The sequence below is a fragment of the Tachypleus tridentatus genome, chromosome 13 (genome assembly GCF_004210375.1).
Source record: "Tachypleus tridentatus isolate NWPU-2018 chromosome 13, ASM421037v1, whole genome shotgun sequence".
Taxonomy (NCBI): Eukaryota; Metazoa; Arthropoda; class Merostomata; order Xiphosura; family Limulidae; genus Tachypleus; species Tachypleus tridentatus.
Genome location: NC_134837.1, coordinates 181,476,077 through 181,498,964, shown reverse-complemented (window position 1 = coordinate 181,498,964; position 22,888 = coordinate 181,476,077). Strand labels below are relative to the sequence as shown.

The window sequence follows — 22,888 nt, the reverse complement described above, 5'->3', positions numbered from 1 at the left end:
GCGTTAAGATCCACACCAGTTTAACTTGGTTGTCAAAAGCTTCTGCCAGATGGAAACCTGCCCACCTTGAATGCCATGCACGTGTAAATTTATTCAGTAGAAATCCAACCAAACGCAGAACCATATGGAAGGGGGATATTCAAAGCACACGCGTACATAAATATTACAAATATGCGTGTGGGTATTCTAGTTACATACTTTCCGGTTTCCCCTTTCAAATGAATTGGAAGTTAGCCATCCAAATTCCTGGAGGTGTTGAGTTACACACTGAGAATATAGCGTTCATGCTTCTATCTTGGAGAGACACATCAAACACCAGCCAGTACAGCCGGTTAGTTCACTGTCTGTAACTCCGGTGCTCTACAGATTCGAATCAATAGACACCGGCTAGAAACTTGAAGAATACGACTTTAAGCCGAAGCAACGTGTCCTATGTGAAAACCATAAGTATAATGTGAATGGACAATGGACAAAGTTCAGTTTTAATGGTACTACCAAAATGGGACTTTGTCGACGTACCGTGTGTTTCCCACGTGATCATTCGATATTTTTAGATTTTGATACCGAACTATTTTATTCTGAATCTAATGCGATTCGATGAAGAAGTCTTATCACAAACATGCCGTTTAACTCTTCTGTGCAAAGCATCATCAGTTGCTAATCCTAATAATATCCATGCACTAAATATTGGCATACGATTTCTGTCGTTGAATAGCAAAGATGGATAACCAGGAATTATGTGTCGAATTTTGAAAGAAAACTGAATTCAATCTTAGCATAAATTGACTAAATATTAGTCTGTCTTATCAGTCATTTTCCGTAATTGAAGTTGATTGCATCATGAATAGAGACTTTTGTAAATTGACTGAATCACATTCGTATCTATTCACTTTTCTAAATTCTCCGTGAGAAAAAAAAAGATCACATCATATCTTTGTTGGACGCCAACAACAATACAATGGTACCTCCCAACACACGTGGAAAAGGTAGTGCTTGGAACCACAGGATTCTTCCTGTTCTGATTCCTTGTATTCAGTGTTCTTATGCCCATCTATATAAGGTAAGTAAGATTGGGTACCTAAGTAGGATGGTTATTTTTACAAATGGTGTTGGGTATTTATTTCAAAATAACACATCTTGCCACGTGAAACTAGTGTCAAACAAAGGCAAACAGCGATCAGATAGACGCTGGTGTAACAAAATATGTAAAGGAATTTTATTGTATATGTCACAGCTATTATTTTTAAGAAGCAAATTATTTATAAAATAACTAATATTTTGGTGTAAAATAACTAAACTGCTTTTAACCATTTTATTTTAAATTTATAGAGGCAAGTATACTTTTATCAGTGACTTTATGTCCGCATGTACCTGTTAAGGAACATAACCAAGCTCATGAGATACGTAAGCACATAGTATTTCTTTATTACTACTATTTGTTTTTAAACTTTGGACTTGTGTAAAGTGAAAGTCCTGATAATAAACAAGTCATGCTCTAGCTTTGAACTGAACGCTATTTATAACAAGAAGCTTGTTATTTTTTCCCAGATGCTGAGAACACATTGGTTTATTTATGGGCTTCATCAGTTGACGTGTTTTTAATCGTTGCTGACAGCGTTTGGTGAACTTATAATGACCTCAAGTGATGCTTTCTTGCCATAGGAAGCTTATAGTTGTTGTTTTTTTCGGTAAGGCAGATTTTTAGATGAACTCATCCTACAAAGCTTTGTGGGTAATCACACACACACACAAATTCGTCTATGTTTCAGCTTCGTGTTATAAATGCTTGTTCTTGTTTGTTTGTTTGAGTAAATCCACACTAGGCCATCTGCTGCGTCCACTGCAGAGAATCGAACCCCAGATTTTGGCGTTGTAAGTTCGTAAAGCTACCGCTTTCCACCAGAAAAACTATTATAAATGTGGATTTTTTTTCAACTTGCGGTAAAAATATCCCACACGTTTCAGATGTTGTTAATGTCATTCGTTCATATTGAAAACCTACAAATAAAGCAGCAGGTACTATACATATACTACCTTCACATACGATAAGTTGTGCTAATTCTAAATCCCACTTTGCATACATATGTAGAGTTTTAAACGAATGTTCATACGTTTTTCTACCAGGATGTCTAACGAATGAAATATTAAAGTTTAAATTACAGCTTTTGGTTATGATTCGAAATTACCTTACCGATCACTGATACTTCTCAACTAATATTTTGTGCTTTTTATTGTAAATATGGTTTTCATTTCTTAAGGAAGTATAACATGGGAGCTGTTTATACACTTCCTATAATGTGCTGCCACACAATAACTATTAAGATGTTGAGAAACTTCACTTACTAGTTCGAAAGTTTATACTGATATGTCGAGAAAGATACAATTAAGCCATAGTTAGCGAACGCATGTTATAATCCCTGGCTCACGACAGAACAGTAGTCAGTTCCCTAATCTCAGTTTGACAGATATATTTGTAATGAAAAATTAATTATCCTATAAATTATTAATTATTTTAACCCCTGAGTTACGATAGAACTGTAGTCAGTTCCTTAGTCTCAGTTTGAGAGATTTTGTTGTAATGAACAACTGATTATATTATTAATTATTAATTACCTTAACCCCTGACTTACAAAAGAACGGTAGTCAGTTCCCTGGTCTCAGTTTCATAGATATAGTTGTAATGAACAATTAATTATCCTATAAATTATTAATTATCTTAACCCCTGGCTTACGACAGAACGATAATCACTTCCCTAATCTCAGTTTGACAGATATAGTTGTAATGAACAGCTGATTATCCTGCAAATTCTTAATTATATTAACCCCTGACTTACGACAGAACGGTACTCAGTTCCCTAGTCGCAGTTTCAAAAATATAGTTGAAATGAACAATTGATTATCCCATAATTATTACTTATCTTAAACCCTGACTTACCAGGTTGGATGGGAATTCGAAGCTAAGACCTAGAGGTTTAAAACCAAGTTTCCGAACTACCTGGCCATGGCGAGCCAAAACTGATTTTACTTTAATAGGGAACTGACTACCGTTATGTCGTAAGTCAGGATTAAGACAATCAACAGGATAAACAATTGTTCATTACAACCATATCTCAAATTGAAACTAGGGAACTGACTACACTTCTGTTGTAAGTCAGGGGTTAACATAATTAATAATTAATAGGATAATCAGTTGTTCATTACAACCATATCTGTCAAACTGAGACTAGGGAACTGATTACCGTTCTGTCGTAAGTCAGGAATTAAGATAATTAATAATTAATACGATAATCAGTTGTTCATAACGCGAATTAAACAAAATAAATCAAATTGCAGATATTATGACCGATACAAACTTCAGTTGGAAATATTATGTAATTGAAATGTTTTAAGGGGTAAAAGTAGGAAAAAATTGTGTAATCTTTAAATAAAACCAAGCATTACGTAAAAGAATTTGAATATATTATCTGTATCTCTGTTTTATGGTATATATCTGGAATGTTGCAAACAGGTGATAATTCTATGTACTGATTCCTCGTTTCCTACCCTTATATAAATATTAATTTTGTGACCTAGTAGATTATAGTACTTAGCTCTGTAATACCCCTAAGGAGATATTGGTGCTTGTGCAACAGCCGCACCAGTAATGATCATATGCTTTTTCTCATATGTGATATTTGATTCGCTGATTATTCAAGGAGTTGATTAATCCTGTTGTTTATCATATGAGAGTTTTGACACACTCCACTGCAGCAAGCATTCTTACAATAATTTGTGCTTTATTTTGCATAGGTACTCCAATTTGTAAATGACCTAATGGTTAGTATTAATCCTAGGATTCTTTTTTCTTTCTACAATATTCCCTGGAGTCCATTTGCTTTAGTTGCTGAATCAGATGTACTAGATGAAGCCATCTCTTCCAAATTAAACAACTCTGGTTCATACTGGTTGAGCACTGACCGCGTGTCTGGCTTATGACCAAAGTGGTATATGATCCATTCTCAGACTTTACAATTGCCCCAAACATTACCTTGATTTTTCCATGATTGTTCAAACAAGCATCCCAAAGAATTCCAGATCACAGGAGAGGTTGTGAGTAATGAGATTTATACAACAAAGGCCTCAACGGACAAAGAAAGCTAGTACCTTATCATAAAAAGGCTCGTGCACAAGAGTATTGACCCGAAATATTTGAAGTGGCATCGTATGTTTGCCCGCGAAAACCAGAAAGGGTTGAAATGAAGTGCGGAAAGACATCATTAGAAGCTTTGGATGTTCTTTCTTTTGTTGTTGAAGACATTTCGTAAAAACTACATATTCTTCATCTGGCATTAAAACCACGTTCACATAGCAGAGGCAGACTGATTTCTGTTCAGTGCCAGGTGTATCTAGTATTCCATCAGTTATCACTGAATATTGCTGCAGTTGCAGAGAAATTATTTGCTTTGCAATATCTCTCACAATGAGGTGGCCCATTAAACTCAGGGCCCCATTTTGAATTTTAGGGCAGGTATAATCCTAATTAGTAAACTACATATAAAGTTTGGTATCATTCTGTGATATCAACTTCAGTAGTTGGCTTAGATTATTTTCCTTTTCCTCATGACCTTTGAAAGTCAACCCTTATCATGCCAAAAACTACACTATGGTTGCTATCTTCAACAGACAATCAATATTTTGTGCCATGTTGTTATGATGCCAAAGCACTACAGAACTGAACGTCTATTGGGTCTTCAGTTTTGTCTATGAAAATTTTTGTGTGATAAAAGCATAATATCTGTTTCCGACAAGAGCTATAGTGGAGCCACGAAACCTATTTGAACTATTTTTTCTGAAAATGGCCAGCTCTACTTGTTAACTCCTACTCAATAATGAACCTTGAGTTTAACTGATGTAAGGTATTTCCAGTGTTACATCTTTCTAAACCTCCTCAATTGTGACTTCTGCCTTAAATACCTCCATCCTGAGCAGATTTTGATGTTCGACTGATAATATCTCTCTTCGCCACTAGCTTCTCTGTCTGCCCATTCTCTCTCGCGCTCCTTCTATGTGGAATTGCTGCTCACACCTACCTTCTGCTGCGCCTTCTACTATACACTTGACAGTAAAAACACCGAGCCCAGGTATCACAATAAATCCCTTAACACCTCACTGTAAATCATCACAGAAATAATGATTTTCACTTTACATAAAGGTGTGTAAAACTGAATGATAATAATGATACTATAAGAACAAGACGTTTTAACGAGGTACTTCTTTAAAATAATTTTACAGACTCTGTTTGATATTAAGATATTGTTATCTAGGTTAAATAATGTTTTATCGTAACAGATGTGAACACATTGTAAAATAAGAACTGGTATAGAAAGAAGGTTTTACTCTGTCCTAACCACAACTACCTAGTGTGTTGGCCCGGCATAGCCAGGTGGGTTAAAGCGTTCAACTCGTAATTTGAGGGTCGCAGGTTCGAATCCCTGTTGGCTTGAACTACTGGATGGACACAAGATAGCCAATCACCAACATCTTACTACTAAGGAATCGGCTGTCACTATTGTAACGCACTCGTCTGTAACTAAAAGTGCGGAAAAATATCTAGTAGTATGGAACATATCCGAACCCGGAGTTCCAACTCTGAAATTCGGATAACATCTCTATTATAGGGCCAATCCACGACCATCAAACTTCTATAAGGTCATTAATGTATTACCAGGAAACTCTAATAATTGTGTTTCTCTTGACTATTATAATAAAATCATAAGGAAAGGATTTAAAGCACAAGGGTATACGTATTACTCTAGTTTGTATAACTTGAAGATACTTTAGTAAAAATAAAAAAGCCTAAATCTAGGAGCCATAGATTTTGTTTTAGTTCATCTGAATATTTCATCATTAAATCACCATTCGACTTTTCTTGTACATTGTTAAGGTTAAAGGTTTGTTGTTTGTTTTGAATTTCGTGTAAAGCTACACGAGGGATATCTACTCTATCCGTCCCTAAGTTATCAATATAAGACTAGAGGGAAGGCAGCTAGTCATCACCACTCACTGTCAACTCTTGGGCTACTTTTTTTACCAACAAATAGTGGGATTGATTGTCACTTTCTCTGCTAGCATTAACAATTGTTTAAGTGAAAGACTAGAGGGAAAGCAGCTAAACAACAACACCCACTGTCAACTCTCGAGCTCCTCTCTTACCAACGAATAATGGGATTAATAGGCATATTATAAAGCCACTCTCATGGGTTAATGGACCAACATTTTTCGATAATGGGATTCGAACCTGCGACCCAGAGATTGCGAGTTAATTACTGTAATCACCATGCCACGCTAGACAAACTAGAAAAAAGGTGGGATTTTCATGATTCAATAATTGCAAATGTTTTTCGATGGGTTTTTTTTAATTTTAATCAAAACGATATTTTGATTGTTGGTATACGTAGAGTAAAAAAATTTGTCTCGAGATATTTGTCATATGCCTTTCCAAATTTTTTGTCCGTGTAATAATATAAGCTTGTTTCCTTACAATTAACACAGTAGTTAAATTAAAAAGTCACTACAAAAATCGTTTCCGGTTTTCGGATACATGAGTACGATTTCTTTTTGTCTTTTTTAATTTTTACATATTGTCCATATTATTTTAATACAAAATCCCATTTCCGCTTGTAATATTCCAGATGTCGTGTCTTATCTGACTGAAAAAAATACTTTGTTCGTTGACTTCTCTTCCTTTTCTAAAGTTTCACGTGCGTTTCGAATAGCGTGCGTCATGACCAATAGTGAAGATCAGTTTAATGACTGTGTTAGTGGGGTTTTCTCACCCCTGATTTTAGCGTTATAAATCCGTATACTAACTCCGCCAGTAGAAAACAGTTTAATGAAAAGTGAAACGTTAACAAAACGTGAATTTAAAATATCTGAAAAATTAGACAGCCTGAAACATTTTGCTGCGGATAACATAAAATCATACCTCCAGGCGCATCGGTTATATATTTTTACAATGTTGCACTTGTGCAATTTTGTGAAATTAATACAATAAGTTCTATAGTTAAGTACTTCACAATGAAACACCAGCTCACAACTTAATGACATAGAAACCCAACACTCTGTATTGCTGTTTATGTAATAAGACACACATGAACCTGCTACTGAGAGTATCACTTTCGTTAAGGAGGCCACCAGACATTGTTACTTACATAAGAATCTCCTACGGAAAGTATCTTTATTTAAAAAGCCATCATCTACTGATAGCTGGATCTCATTCATTGGAAGGGCCACCAGACATTATTCTAGTTTTATGAACCATGACCAGAAATGTTTGTTTGTTTTGGTTTTTTGAATTTCTCGTGAAGCTACACAAAAGCTATCTTCGCTAGACGTCCCTAATTTTGCAGTGTAACACTAGAGGGAAGGCATCTAGTCATCACCACCCACCGCCAATTCTTGAGCTACTCTTTTAGCAACGTATAGTGGGATTAACCGTCACACTATAACGCCCCCACGGCTGAAAGGGCGAGCATGTTTGGTGCGACGGGGATTCGAATCCGCGACCCTCGTATTACGAGTCGAACGCCTTAACTGACCTAGCCATGCCGGGCCGACCAGAAATAAGTCCCAGGTCATTATTATCATTTATTTCGAAACAAGGAAGTCGAATTTATTATAATGCATATTACAAAACTGGACAATATAACCTACAAATATATTGTGTTTTATGTTCTCTTAAAATGTTCATTGTTAATACCACAAAAGTATGACCAAGACGATAAATTACACTTCCGTGGATCATTTTTCTTTACCGTCTGTTTCGTAAAGAAAAGAATCTTTAACTATTAAAATAAAATGTATCTTTATTAACCTGAAGATGACCTAGGAAGGTCGAAACGTTGTTCTCTGCTTATCAATAAAAGTGTTACTACCCATACCAGCCGTTCTGAGATGCAAATCTTTAACTTTGTGCCATTGTAACACGAAACATACTATAGTTTAAATTAGGTAATTGAAAAAGGAGAGAGAAAGACACTGTGACTATACGTGTTTTTATAGCAAATCCACATTGAGGCTATCTGCTGAGTCCACCAAGGGGAATCGAACTACTGATTTTAGCGTTATAAATCCGTAGACTTACCGCTGTACCATCGAGGAAACTGTGACTATATAAAAAGTACAAGCATCAGTTTTATAGGATCTGCTAGGTGGGTGTGCAGACAAATTATGTTACCACCCAATTTCCTCATCCACAGTCAAATGAAACTCTTTACTTAACAGTCTTTCATGTTTGATTTATAAAAGATATTAAAACTTGAAACTACGTTTCTAGATCGTAAATTGCAGAATAAACTGAAAGACCGAAGAAATTTGAACCCTGGTGGGTTTGTAAGCAAAAATTGTTTTAAAAAATCTGTAATATTTTATATACAGTTGGTAATAAAAGTGGCGCCCAAGTATTGGTGTCGGTGTGTCTCTTCCAGACTGTGGGTGTGTAAAAAAAACAACAACAGTATCTAAGCCATCGTATATAGACAATGGGTTACATTATTGCATTCCCATCGCACGTGACAGGAAATAATTTGATCGTTCGTGTGGAGTTCATTCATTTAAATTCAATATATTTGTATATTTTCCCCTTTTGTTGAGCGTTATAAATATTCTAGAATGTTCCTACTGCGCAGGCGCTCTATTGCTTTTTTTCTACTGCAGTCTTTCCGGAACAAAAACAATTAGGATAAAAACACTGAAAATTAGTACTGAGATATAAATTACGTGTATTTGAGAATAGCATAGAATAAGTACATACAACAGAAAGACTCGTGTAAAAAATGTATTTAAATATTATATATACAGAGTATGTACATTAAAACAAGGTAAACAATGTTTAAATCACGCAAGTAATGCGGCTTTCTAAACAGATACATTCTCTTAATATTTCGAAACGATGAGTTGACTACTGTTTTCCCATCAATAAAGTAGAGGATGTTTATGAACTTGTTCGAAATGCACTCCCAAATGAAAAAAACAAACTATAATTTCAAGTCCGTGTTTTACAAATCTGTTTCCAAGAACAAAAATACGTGAGGTAACAACAATGTTACAACATTGTGGGTATTCTGATAATATCTGCAATCTAAGTCCCTAAACCGTTTCTTCACATTACTCAGAAGAAAAATCCATTTTTCCACCCGTGAGGAAGTTGAGTCATGTTCAAAATCAAAAGGATTCGCCCGTGTCCAAATCAAAATTAAATCTCTCGTTCTCTTCAGTCATCGTGACCTCGGACACTAATAGAATGGATTATTCTTCGCCTTACTCATTTGTTTACTTTCGCTCCACTCTGGTGAGTTCTAAGTTTAAAGACTTACAACGTTAAAATTCAGGGTTCGGTTAATCATGGTGAATAGAGCACAGATGTCAGTTATGTAGCCTGGCGCTAAAAAAATCTAACTTGAATTGTTTTTACCAGTCGATCAACTATTTCAATGATTTGTTTCACTAAGTATGCTGAAGAGGCCTGATGACTGGCATAGCCTAATAGTTAGGGTGTTCTGCTCGCAATTTGCGAATTGCGGATTCAAATTTCATCCTTTCAATCAAAGATGCATTATAACGTAAGAGTCAATCCCACTATTATTTGTTAAAAGAGTAACCCGAGAGTTGACGATGGGTGGTGTTGACTGTTTTCCCTTTAGTTTACTATTGCTAAATTAGGTACGGCTTGGACAGATAACCCTCATGTAGCTTTACGTGAAATTCGAACCAAACCACACCAAGCAGGATAAATTAAAGTGTAACTATTTTCTTTTCTTTTTTCGTGTTAAAGGTTTTTGAAATCGAACACTCAGAAATTTAATATCTAGGATTCACGTAATTATATTTCATACTTTCAGCACCAATCCGTTCTATAATATATTACAAGTACTTTCATGGAGTGTTACTTGATTATGAAAAGTGAGAAGTTGCTTAGAATACTGATTTATATATCAATATTCACCAAATTCCAATTAATGTAGCTTCTGGCCATCATGCAACAACAATCCATTTTCTTTTTCTTCAGTATGAATTCATGGTTCGCGTCAATTTGCCTCAAAATCCCATTCCACGTTTTCGGATCATGAGTGTGTTAAAAGAGTGGCGGTCAAATCCAACTATTCGATTAGAATAACCAAAGGTTTTGCGATGTCTTCTATTAAATATCTACCTTCCTTCTGGTCTCATTAGTTCAAACTGGGTACAACTATTAGAGACAACCTTTGTGTAAGTTTGTTCAAACATCCGAACAACCAATCATTCAACTAGAAGATACTTAATAGCTGAATAGTTCTTGAGGTCTGGATTATATGCGACGACTGACAGAAACTTAAAACCATTTAAGTTGTAACTATTTTTAAATTGAATATGTTTGTTTTACAGCTGTACAAAGTGTGCTTCTAGGATGGCAACCTGCGAACGTTTTAAATGTCATGGACAGTAGAACCGGAGGAGGGGATCACTTCAAACATATCCCCCCGCTTTCGTGAATAACAATAAGACAATAAAAAATGAAAATTATAAGGTTATAAGTGTACTAAAGTCGGAAAACAGCATGTGAAACCTAAAAACTTATAGCTTTAACTGTTAGCATTCTTACTGGCTCGATTTAAGATGACATTTGTATTTGGCAAATCAGTAAAAGTACGAAAAGTTCCCCTCGAAGGTCGTGACCCTACACATCATAGTGTTTCCGCTTCATATTTTCAATGCCACTAAATGTTTATTTCAGTCTGTAATGACCGAAACTGGACATAGAAGAAAGGCCGATATTACGGTTTAAGCCTAATTTAGCCTATTTGTGAAAAAACAAGGATAATTTCTATGATCATGGATTATTATGTAATAGCGTAACTCTAAATATTACGAGTCAAAAACGGTTAAATTTCTTCGTTCAAGTTGCATTAGTAGAGAAATTCTTGAAAAACGTTTCTACTAGCTTTCTCGAAAACAGTCAATATACTTAGAACAAACAAGATCCAGGTTATATCTGGAGAAAATTATTCAACAGAGTTTCACTTCAACAATTTAGAAATTAACACAACTGTAAAGCTATTGAAATGATACTTTGTTTCAGTAGATCCTTTAGATAAATAAGTTGGATCTACAAGTTTACGATGAAATTTCATCAACAGTACCCAATATATAGATACAAAAAATGGTGTATGATGACATTTCATTAACAAGGCCCAATATACAGCCACAAAGGTGGTGGAATTATAAAAAAGTCCGATAAGCTTTGTTTATGCTAATATAATATAACATATTATTTCAAACGTTTCAGGTATTTAATGTGCAACCATGTTTGTTTGTTTGTTTGGAATTTCGCACAAAGCAACTCGAGGGCTATCTGTGCTAGCCGTCCCTAATTTAGCAGTGTAAGACTAGAGGGAAGGCAGCTAGTCATCACCACCCACCGCCAACTCTTGGGCTACTCTTTTACCTACGAATAGTGGGATTGACCGTCACATTATACACCCCCACGGCTGGGAGGGCGAGCATGTTTAGCGCGACGCAGGCGCGAACTCGCGACCCTCGGATTACGAGTCGCACGCCTTACGCGCTTGGCCATGCCGGGCCCAATGTGCAACCAATTCTTGCTCATGAGTTTAGTTAAATCTTATACAAAAGTAAGTCTTTCTTTTCTTCTTAATTATTTAGATTTCATAATAAGTGTTTAATTCGTGTTAGCTCTGTCTCTTTGTTCGGGAAAAATTTCGTATATGAAATATGAAATACTCAGCACCATACATCATTTGGGATAACCTAACAGCAATTTCTAAAAATTATAAATACATTGTTCATGAACTTCCTACAGAACAGCCCATCGTGCCATCTATTGAGACAATTTACAACAGCTTCAAAAGAGAACTTGAAATTAACCATAGGTATGATTATTGCCTCACCTATGCAGTAATAAAACAACTACTTCATAAGCGTAAAGTTTGGAGACGGCTTGAATATGTAATAAAATAAACTTTATTAGAAATGTACAACGTTTCGCAAAAGCTTTTGTTGTAGTCACTTATTCGTCGATACATAACTTGAGCTGCTAACTTATTCAAGTTTGTGAGAGTTTATAATGAACAGACGTTTTCATACCGATAATACTGTGCAAATATTAGTTAAAATTAATAATTCCTACTATTTTTATTATTAGCTTCTTTTATTTTTCACAAAATGGCCGCACGCACCCTTATGATTAGAACGATTGAACTATGAATCTGAGAGTGTATGGTTCGTGAACCGTTGCCACAAAAACGCGTGACAGTCGAATCGCACTGCACCATCTGTTACGTATTACAATTTCAAATAGCCTGAAACTGTGTTAAGTTCTAATTTAGATTTATAAGTTAATTAAATGTCGATATGTATCTTTTTTAATTTGCCAAAAAGATTGATTCGTAATTTTCTTTCTTAATAAAGTATATACATTTTAATAAACAAACAACAGACTTTATAACAACGGTTATTACACATAATTTATATACAAAAGTTTTACAAATGTACAAAGAGTATTGAGTATTGTGTCTGATTCTCGTCACATCAAACATGTTCGCCCTTTAACCGTTATAATGTGCAATCAATCCTACTATTCATTGTTAAAAGAGCAGCCCCAGATTTGGCGGTAAATGGTAATGACTAGCTTCCTTCCCTCTAATTTTACACTACTTAATTAGTGACGGCTAGCACAGATAGCCCTCGTGTAGCTTTGCGCGAAATTCAAAACAAAATCCCTAACAGAGAGATAGCTAGCTCTTCGCTAATCAAACGTGAGTTTTTCACCGCTGAAGTTATATAATATCTTCATAAAAATACTAATGTCCGATGTTAATCTGCTGAAGTTAAATGGTTATTAATGTTCGAAATCTATAAACGTACCTGGCCATATATCTGAAGTTTTCAATTAATAAGCGTTAATCACAGTTATGGCTTCCGAGGTTTATAGTATACTAATTAGAGCAAACCAATAGTATATAACTGTCTCTCTGCGCATTGCGTTGATTAGTTTTATAATCGTAAGTTTTTAGAAATTTTAACTTGCCCAACAATACTGACGATCACTGCTATTTACATATACACACAGTACACTGTTGATTCTTATACTCGAGAATCTAATACAACTTTAGTGAATAGGCGAGAATTAAACAGTACCGAATTAACAAAATAAGTTATGTACATTTCTAAATACAAGTTTAACTGAAGCAAGTGTCGGTATTAAAATAAATATATAATATTAATTCCGTCACACATCTTGCACGAGTAGCTTAAGAATTAGCGGGAGGTTCTTTTGACCAATTGTCTTCTCTCTCTAGCCTATTAGTTCAAACAAAATTAGAGACAGGTATGCGTGGGTAACTGTACGCTACTTTGCGCGAAAATTCTGAAACATAAGAACGAGTATTTGCCAGAAATAAAAACATACATAGGTCTTGTACATAGGAATCAACGAAAAACCGTGTCGTGAAAATCAGAAAGTACAATGGGAATAACGTAAGCCTTTCATTTGTTTCTGTATTTACACTGTAGACCCAGTTCTTAAGACTAAATTTCCTAACCATACCTCTAAAAAAAGGGACCTCCCTGTAAGTTTTTAAGAAGAAAGAAGTAAAAATATAAGCAGAATCAAGAACGTGCCAAACCTTGGAAAACCGCCCATGTAAGTTTCATGGAGAGACTCGTGTTTTTAGCTGTTTCTTTTTGTTGTTCTTATAACCTTGAAGAACTAAATTACCCAAAACTTCAACATGACCGAGAAAAAAATGTTTTGTAGCAGAATTTTCAATCGATTATTAATTTTTTTTATATGTATTTCATGTTCTAGAACATTTCTACACCGTTAATCAGAACAGTTGGAGTTAAGCACAAAGTTATGCAACGGGCTATCTGTGACGTGCCCTTTACGGGTACCAAAACCTGGTTTCTAGTGTTGTGAGTCGGCAGACTTATCACTGTGTCATCTAGAGGCTCATCAAAACAACATTTTGAAAACCGTGATGTTGTGCTTTACAACAAGAGTAGAAATGGATGTATACAAATTTATAGAAAATTTTTAAAATAATAATGTGAAAAAAAGTTCTACCAAAAGGAACACCAGATAATAGCGAAAAGAAGTATTATGAGAATTGTAGATAAAAAAATTAATGAAATTTAAATTAACGCAGAAGTAAACTTGAAAGAATTTTGTGATTACATTATTTATAAGAACGTTAAGGTGAAAATAGGGCTTCTTTATATTTCATTAAAAATTTCAAATTAAACATAGTTTTGTTTTTTTTTCCTCCAAGTTCCGATATTTCTGGTATCACGAGGGCATAATTTTTTCATAGATGAGGGATAGAGCGCATATACCCAGTCCATTGTATCTATGCGTATAAGTGCAAATAAAAAAAGAAATATTTTAAACTAAAATCGTTTCGAGTAATTATGGCCAAAACAACGTGTTGTTTCTATCGCTGACTCACCTTTTTTTTTTTCGATAAAGTTCAGTCCAAAACAACAATCTCGAGAGCTCTGGTTAAGCCTACTGGAGTTACTTTCTGGTCATGAATGTACAAATCATTGTGTAGCCCTTAAAATATCTTAGACTTAGAGTAACCTTTAAAAAATCTTAGAAGCAAGTATTTTTTATCTTAACATCTTTTCTCCATTATACGTTACTATTTGGTTTAGAATTCAATGGGACGACGGTTCAGTACAGTTTCTCTTTCTAATAACAAAATTGTTGCCACAAATTTCAAACCTAACTATAATTGTAGCTATCACCAGTTTCCAACTAATAAAAACTTCGCCATCTATGGGTTACTCCTATATGAAAGATATTGGGGAAAATGAAATAAACAAAATACGTATTTTTGTTCTGATAACTTTAAGTATTAATGTTTTCGCTCAATAGTAGTTAAACATTACAAAAAGAAATACTTCCAACTATAATGTTATTTGAAACGTTCTAATCCACAATTTTTTTTTGTTTTAAATTTCGCGCAAATCTACACGAGTGCTATCTTCGCTAGCCATTACTAATTTAATAGTGTAAGTCCAGAGAAAAGGCAGTTAGTCACCACTACCCACCGCCAACTCTTGGGCTACTCTTTTATCAACGGATTGTGGAATTGACCTACATTGTAACGCTTCCACGGCTGAAAGGGCAAGCATGTTTAGTGTGACGGGGATTCAAATCCACGACCCACAGATTACAAGTCGAACGCTACAACCACGTGGCCATGCCCGGCATGCCACAAGTTTTATTTCCCTCATTCTGTATAAAACTCTTATTCGTTATGAAATTGTAATATGACACGAGTGTATTGTTGTTGTTGTTGTTGGTTTTATTGTAAAGCTATGGCTCCAGTAATATAAAAGTTTCTGCATGTGATGGGGCGAGGGTCAAACCTGATAGTATATGGTTTATATTTCTTCTGATGTTTTATTTTCCTTGAGGATACTTATGTCTCTCAACATTGCACCCTCCATGTTTTATACGAGGATACAATCCACTTAGCATATATTTTTATAGAGTTGTCAGATAAGGTAAATAAACTAATCCTTGTACGTGTGTTTGTGTGTGCGTTAATGCTTGCTATATAGTTTGTAATAGCTATTGATAAATGATTGATAAAATTTGCCAAATGTGTGCACAAGCGTTACCTTTTTTATCAATATTTGGTGTACTTTTACCAATACAGCCTTGAGGAATTCAAGAAATAATTACATTTTGTTTGAAAATATCAAATTCTTCAACTTGATACACTAGTAAATGTGGGTTAAGTGTTATATTGAGGCATTGATTAGACCTCTAGTTTTTATATCAAACATTTCATACAGTACAGCTACAACGTGTGATATCTTGAAAGTCTGATTGTTTGTTTGTTTGGTTTAAAATTTCGCACAAAGCTACACGAGGGCTATCTACGCCAGCCGTCCCTAATTTGGAAATATAAGAACCAACTCTTGGGCTACTCTTTTAACAACGAATAGTAGGAATGACCGCACGTTATAACGCCTCAACGACGAAAAGGGCGAGCATGTTTGGTATGACAGGGATTCGAGCCCGCGATCCTCGGATTACCAGTCAATTGCCTTAACCACCTGGCCATGCTGGACCACCAGTTATTTCTAATGCGTGTTTAATTAATCAGTACATGAGAATCAAATCATTATGTTTCAATTTAATCTACAAGCTATTATGACAACTATAAAAGTGCTCGGCATGGCCAGGTGGTTAAGGCACTCGACTCATAATCCGAGGGTCGCGGGTTTGAATCCCCGTCACACTAAACAGGCCTGCCCTTTCAGCCGTGGGAGCGTTATAATTTGACTGTCAATCCCATTAATCGTTGGTAAAAGAGTAGCCCAAGCTGGCTTCCCTCTAGTCTTACACTACTAAATTAGGGATGGCTAGCGCAGATAGCCCTCGAGTAGCTTTGTGCGAAATTCAAAATAAACCAAACAAATATATAAAGGTTTTTAGGTACAAATATTTTCTCGTGAGATACTAGAATGCATATTAGTTTTCTTTAGAACGAAATTACAATGTAAACTATTATAATGATGAATAGTAACTGTACAGCTTTAAAACTTTTCAGTAAAAAAAACAACTAGAACCGAAACATTCATTTCATCAAGTGAAGCAACACTAAAATCATGTATGTGATGAAAAAATATACATTTCTCAGCTTATGACATTAATATTACGACTTAAATCCTTTGTTTTGTTTCAATGAAATAGACTAAAGGTTAAGTTTCATTTAAATATTGTAGTCTCAAAATTATGAATACAAGCAGAAGTACAGCAAACGAGTTTTTGATTTTTAACATATTTATGATGATATTAGTTACAGTGATTTGTTTCGTTACCCAGTGAAGCAGCGACAGGTTTACGGACCTACGAAATTGCAATTGGAGATTCGATTCTCTACTGTGAACACAGCAAACAGTTCAAACAAACTAATTTATTGTTTTAATAAACAACTGTTCAATTCGATATACTATTATCCTTACATCGTAACACATGTGCACAAGCCACAGATTAATGAATCTTCGTTTCATTTCAGGTGTACAATGTATGCTTCAGACTTGATCGATTGTCGTGTCACAACATGACGGACATAGTTCTTCGGAAACTTTAAAGTTTTTTCCAGTTCTTTAACGAAAATAAGTTATTTCTTCTTCTAAGAAGAAGGTTACTTGAGTAACTCTGGATCTGAGACCACTTCGGTCACAGCTCACTCTGTTTTTTTTCATTTTAACTCCTTTCATGCCTTTTAAACATATAGGGTCACGCATGCGCTGTTAAAGAACAATGAAAAGACCTATTGTTTAATTTGTTTCGCTTTGTTTTTGAGTTATAACAAACTAATATATATCTTGAAATAGATAATTCCAATTAAATACTACTGTGATATACGTTAAAAATTAATTTAAGTATTTCTTATTTTTTAAGTTCCCTAAAAATACGGCCCAGCATGGCCAGGTGATTAAGGCACTTGACTTGTAACCCGAGGGTCACGTGTTCAAATCCCCATCGCACCAAACATGCTCGCCCTTTCAGCCGTGGGGGTATTAAAATGTGAAGTCAATCCCACTATTCGTTGTTAAAAGAGTATTCCAAGAGTTGACGGAGTGTAGTGATGAATAGTGCCTTCCCTCTAGTGTTACACGGCAAAATTAGGGACAGCTAGCGGAGATAGCCCTCGTGTAGCTTTGCGCGAAATTCAAAACAAACCAACCCAAAAAATATGTTTCATTATTCTTGGACCAATCGGGTCACACAACTGATATGATTTATATATATATATACACACACAATGCCCGTTTAAAGCATAAAAGATTCAGATGTAAAAAGGTTTTCCACAGTCTTTACGATTACTTGTTGGTCACATAGATCCATCATCTTGTTTCATCTTTGGAGGTAATTTTCCACTTTTAATACCAAATTAGGTAAAACACTTCTAGCTGTAGAACCAGTGTCGATGAACATATTACAGGGATTGCTATCAATAAACCCTTTGATATATAGAGTGGTGTCTTCAAATAATACATTCTATATTTCCACTGGAGAAGGTGGATGATTCTCTTCCTTAAGATATTATCCTCTGGTTTGTTATCAATGCCTGTTTCGTAACAGTCTTTGATACAACGTCCAAATTTTTCACCCTTAGAGAAGTTCCATTTTTCCTGTTATTCTTTGGAAGCAGTTTCTAGCAATGTGTCCTTCTAGCTCAGAGTTGTAAAACCTTCTGTTCTGTGATATACTTCTTCTTCCATCCTGACGAAACAACTCTATAATGAAAGAACTTTTATATGTAGGTTCTTGGCAATACTTTCTTTGAATCTGCAATTGAGATACCTTTTGTCATTTTGTTTGTTCATTCTCAGTTAACAGTTGCCTAACAAATCGTTTGACTTCTAGACCTTCATCAGAGTTAATATTTCTATTTTATTTGATCTGATAAGTTCATAGTTCCTGGATGGAAACTACCTTCTATTGTTTATCTTTTCCTCTATAAACTGGTGACGTGCTAGCGAACCCATCATTTCATGTGAAACATCCGGGTATGATAACTGAACTTTTTGTTTGTTTGTTTTTTTACATCTTCCACAAATTCTCTTCTTTTCTCCTCAGTCTGCTCCTGAACTTTACTTTGGAAACTTTCTACTGGTGGATCACCTGTTCAATAAGCCAGTCATCATACATAATAGTTGTTAACTGCGCTGGATGATTGTTATTACAGACCCGTTTAAATAAAGCAGTTAGATTAATAGTTTGTTGTTCACTATTCTATTTGTCATAATGAAACTGAAGTACCTCCCATTACACCTTTCTGTCATAGTCTGTGTGGTTTCTATATTAGGCTTGTTGTTGAATTGGCCACTTAAACTTACACGGTTACATAGCTTTGATGACGCAGTCCAGTGTTCATAGACTACACAGTAGTAATAGTCAAAGGTGTAAACCAAATGAGATCTCCTAAGCCATATATCATATTTAAAGGTGTTTAAGGATGGATCTGTTCGGTGGACTCAGAGAGAGAGAGGTGTGGCTGGCTTGATCCTTGAATTTGCCAGTTAATTATCCTTGTGTTTCTACACCTCATTAATTTTGTTCTTAAAATGTTCATGCACTTTTTTGATGTCCTTTCGTATTTCATTTTTGTCACTACAATCTTTTTTCGCTTCAGGAACTTTTTTTTTACTTTATTCATGTTGCTCCTGTAATCCTTCATCGCATCACCAATAACTTCTTTAGGCTTGGTTTAAATTAGTTTTTTTTCTTCGTTTTTCTTTAACTCTTAGAGCTCCTTATTTCAACTCTTGTCTGTCTGTTACTTCTTGATGGTTTTAAAATTTTGTTTCTTCCCCCTTGGTATTAGTTTAAATTTCTCGAAATTTAATTATGTTCTTCTTTGACTTGCCTCTTTCTCCTTTTAATTTTTTATAATTTTTTACTGTTCTCTATTTAATATTTTGTATCATTCTCCTAGGCCTTCTTTTAACGGTCTGTTCCTTTCTGCTTGTTTTTCGTTTCACTGTTTCATCATCTCTGGTAATTTTTCATCTTGAAGTTTAACCTAGATTATATTTTATATACAGCACATTAATCCCACTTCTTGCATATATATATATTGTAATACAAAGTTCAGTCCACTTATTTGTAACGAGTTACTTATTTCTTCGATAATGTTTTACATACTTCGTTCATAGGCTTATCTTTTGAAAAAAATCTTTACAGTCATTTGTCAAATTTCCATTCGCATCTAAGGCACAAATTCAAGAAACGTTCAGCAACGAACTGACTAAATGTTCACAGCTTGAATCACCCCTGTTTTGTTTTCTTCATTACAATCTTTGTTTTTGTAAAGTCTTGGAAATTCTAATAATCGTGTCCAATACAGGTTTGTTAAAATGCAGTTGAATGTTGACAATCTTTTAAAATAAGCAAAAGGATCACATTTTGATAACTTACGAAGTATGTTTTTCCTGTGGTTTGCGATTAACTACAATACATGCAGAAGACTCGTTATACATGCAACAAGATAGCTTAACACTTTTACCAGGAAATTTCGTTTCAATACCGGATTTATTTGTATTTTGTTTTCTAGAAAACTTCCGTCTCATCACAAAGCTTTACACAATCGGCTATCTGTGCTCTTCCAAACATGGGTATTGAACATCTGTTTTTAACTTTATAAACCCTTAGATTTACCGTTGAGCTATTTACTTGTAAACTATGCTTTTAAATAACCAGAAATGTTTAATTGTATGGCTGTACACTTAAAACTTTGAAAGTAACATTTGTTTCTGAAAGTTTGACTTAAGCCATCACAAGCTGGCTGAATTTATTCGTTGATGGTCAATGCTACTAAAGGCTAACGTGTTTTCTATATAACAGATTAATGGCCATTTTTTCATTTTTTAAAGTAGTTTTTGTCTTACTCCCAAAATGTCTATGGATTTATACAACAAACAACTGTTTGTTTCCCAGTATTTTATTTTGTTTCGTTATACATTGGGCCCGGAAAGGCCAGGTAGTTAAGGCACTCGACTCGTACTCTGAGGGTCGCGGGTTCGAATCCACGTCACACCAAACATGCTGGCCTTTTCAGCCGTAAGCGCGTTATAATGTGACGGTCAATCCCACTATTCTTTGGTAAGAGAGTAATCCAAGAGTTAGCGGTGGGTGGTGATGACTAGCTGCCTTCCCTCTAGTATTACACTGCAAAATTAAGGACGGCTAGCGCAGATAGCCCTCATGTAGCTTTGCACGAAATTCAAAAACCAATCGAAACCAAATAGTTATACATTAATTGTGTATTTCGTTTAACAAGTACCGATTATTTACAAATATTTATTTTATTCACAGTAAGTAGATCCTCAGTACTATAAAAAAAGTGTACATGATGAACTACTGTAACTATGTATGGATTAACAAACTTCCTCACGTGCAAATAAACCAAATTTATATTTTGACTTTATTGAAAATATTTGCGTTCGAATTTATTACTTTTTTTAATGTGTTATTTCAGTTTCACGCCCTCTGTAATTGGCTCAAAGTAATTCAAAGACAGAGATATTGCGCTGCCAAGTTTATGTGCTAAGGTACCACCCACAGATGTTAAATAGAGCCGTAACCGATGAAAATGTCAGGTGACGTAAGTGCCGTTTTTTTACGATATTAATAAATGTTGAATATGGTTCCACAATATCCACGAAAAAAGTTTGTTTTTTTTAACCGGTATATAGCGTAAGGGTAAAGCTAGTAATTTACGGGACCTTTCCTTCTAATTCGTGATGACCTTCGTTAATCTGAAGATGACCTAAGAAGGTCGAAACGTTATTCTCTGTTTTATTAGTAAAAGTGTTAATACTCGTACCAGCCGTCCTGAGATACATTTTTCTTCATTTATTCACTCGGTATGGCTAGGTGGTTAGGGAGTTCGACTCGCAATCTGAGGGTCACGGGTTCTAATCCCCGTCAAACCAAACATACTCGCCCCTTCAGCCATGGGGCGTTACAATGTGACGCTCAATTCCACTATTCGTCGTTTAAAAATAACCCAAAAGTTGGTGGCAGGTAGTGATGACTACCTGCCTACCCTATAGTGTTACACAGATAAATTAGGAACGGCTAGCGCAGATAGCTCTCGTGTAGCTTTGCGCGAAATTCAAAACAAACTGTTAATGTTCTTGAGGGAAGCACCAGCCCCCTGTTTACAAATAGTGTCTCTGATCAAATAATTCATTTTGAATATGAGAAACAAAATGTTGAATTAACCAAGTAGACAGTGGTGGACAGAGCGTAGATAGCCCATTGTGTAACTTTGCGCTGAAGCAAAACAAACAAAAGTAATCATGACAATATCTTCCTTGCGTAACATCTTTTTAAGCCTGCAAAAGGTCATGTCACTCAAGTAGTTAAGGTATGGTAAGTTCATAATGAACGTTATAACAACAGGATGTTTATTCATCAGGGGAAGTCAGTGATCATGAATATAAGCAGTTGAGTCATCTGTGAACATTAGAATTATTCTAGTATTTTATCTCTGCATAGAGCAAGCCAACATTTAGGCCTAGCTGATTTAAATAACTATACATTGACTATCGACGACATTCCGGCGAGTTCTGTATATATTATTTTATGCAACATTGTTAGGGTCAAGTACATTATGCTTTTAGCAGTACGTATCAAAGGTTACGTTTAGAAACTATTGTCTTGTTATTTTACGCCTGTTGCACGTCACGACGCTATGTGTAGGGGTGCGTTCCTCGAATTGTCCATGTGACTATGTAAAACTCTAGCCCGCCCCATTTACTACAGGTGTGTACGAGTTATATGCGCTCCAGTTCACCGAGACATTAAGTCACAGAAGCGTACCAGGTCTGCGTGTCAGTATAGGTGTACATTCAGGTGAAACAGTACAGATGTAATATAAGATATATCTTTCAGTCACAGCAAGACCGTTTCGGTTCTCATATACCCCAAAGAGTGAACTATTCCGTGTTCGGTTCTTCCTGAAGAAGAGAGGTATTTGTAACTTATTTGGTGTTAGTGGAAATACAGTTTACAAAGTCTAATTATCTCTAACCTTCGAAGTAACAGAATGCCTGTGTTTACCGGTGAAATCACTTAGTATAAATCCTTTGCGCTTGTTTTGTTTTAAATTCGCTCAGTAAAACTTCCATAAACTGGCGGACTTCGAATTCGACTGTGGTAGAGTGAAACATTGTTTTAGTATCTTGCTGAACTATTTTATCACGCGTGCCTATCCTTGTGATTAATGATTAATAACGCACGGTTTAATGGGCAAGGTGGACAGTAATATCCAGGCAAGTATAAGTTAGACTTGACCCTGATGACCGTGTTGGGGTA

The 22,888-nt window shown here is 35.3% G+C and overlaps 1 pseudogene across 1 annotated transcript in view; it reads left to right on the top strand.

Moving 5' to 3' along the window:
* The first annotated feature begins 296 nt into the window (after nt 1-296).
* The window catches only part of LOC143236393 (uncharacterized), a 153,558-nt pseudogene continuing 130,966 nt past the window's right edge, over nt 297-22,888 (top strand). Inside the window, exon 1 of the transcript XR_013019546.1 lies at nt 297-1,060. The product of XR_013019546.1 is annotated as an uncharacterized LOC143236393 (transcript). The remainder of the gene's footprint in view (nt 1,061-22,888) is intronic.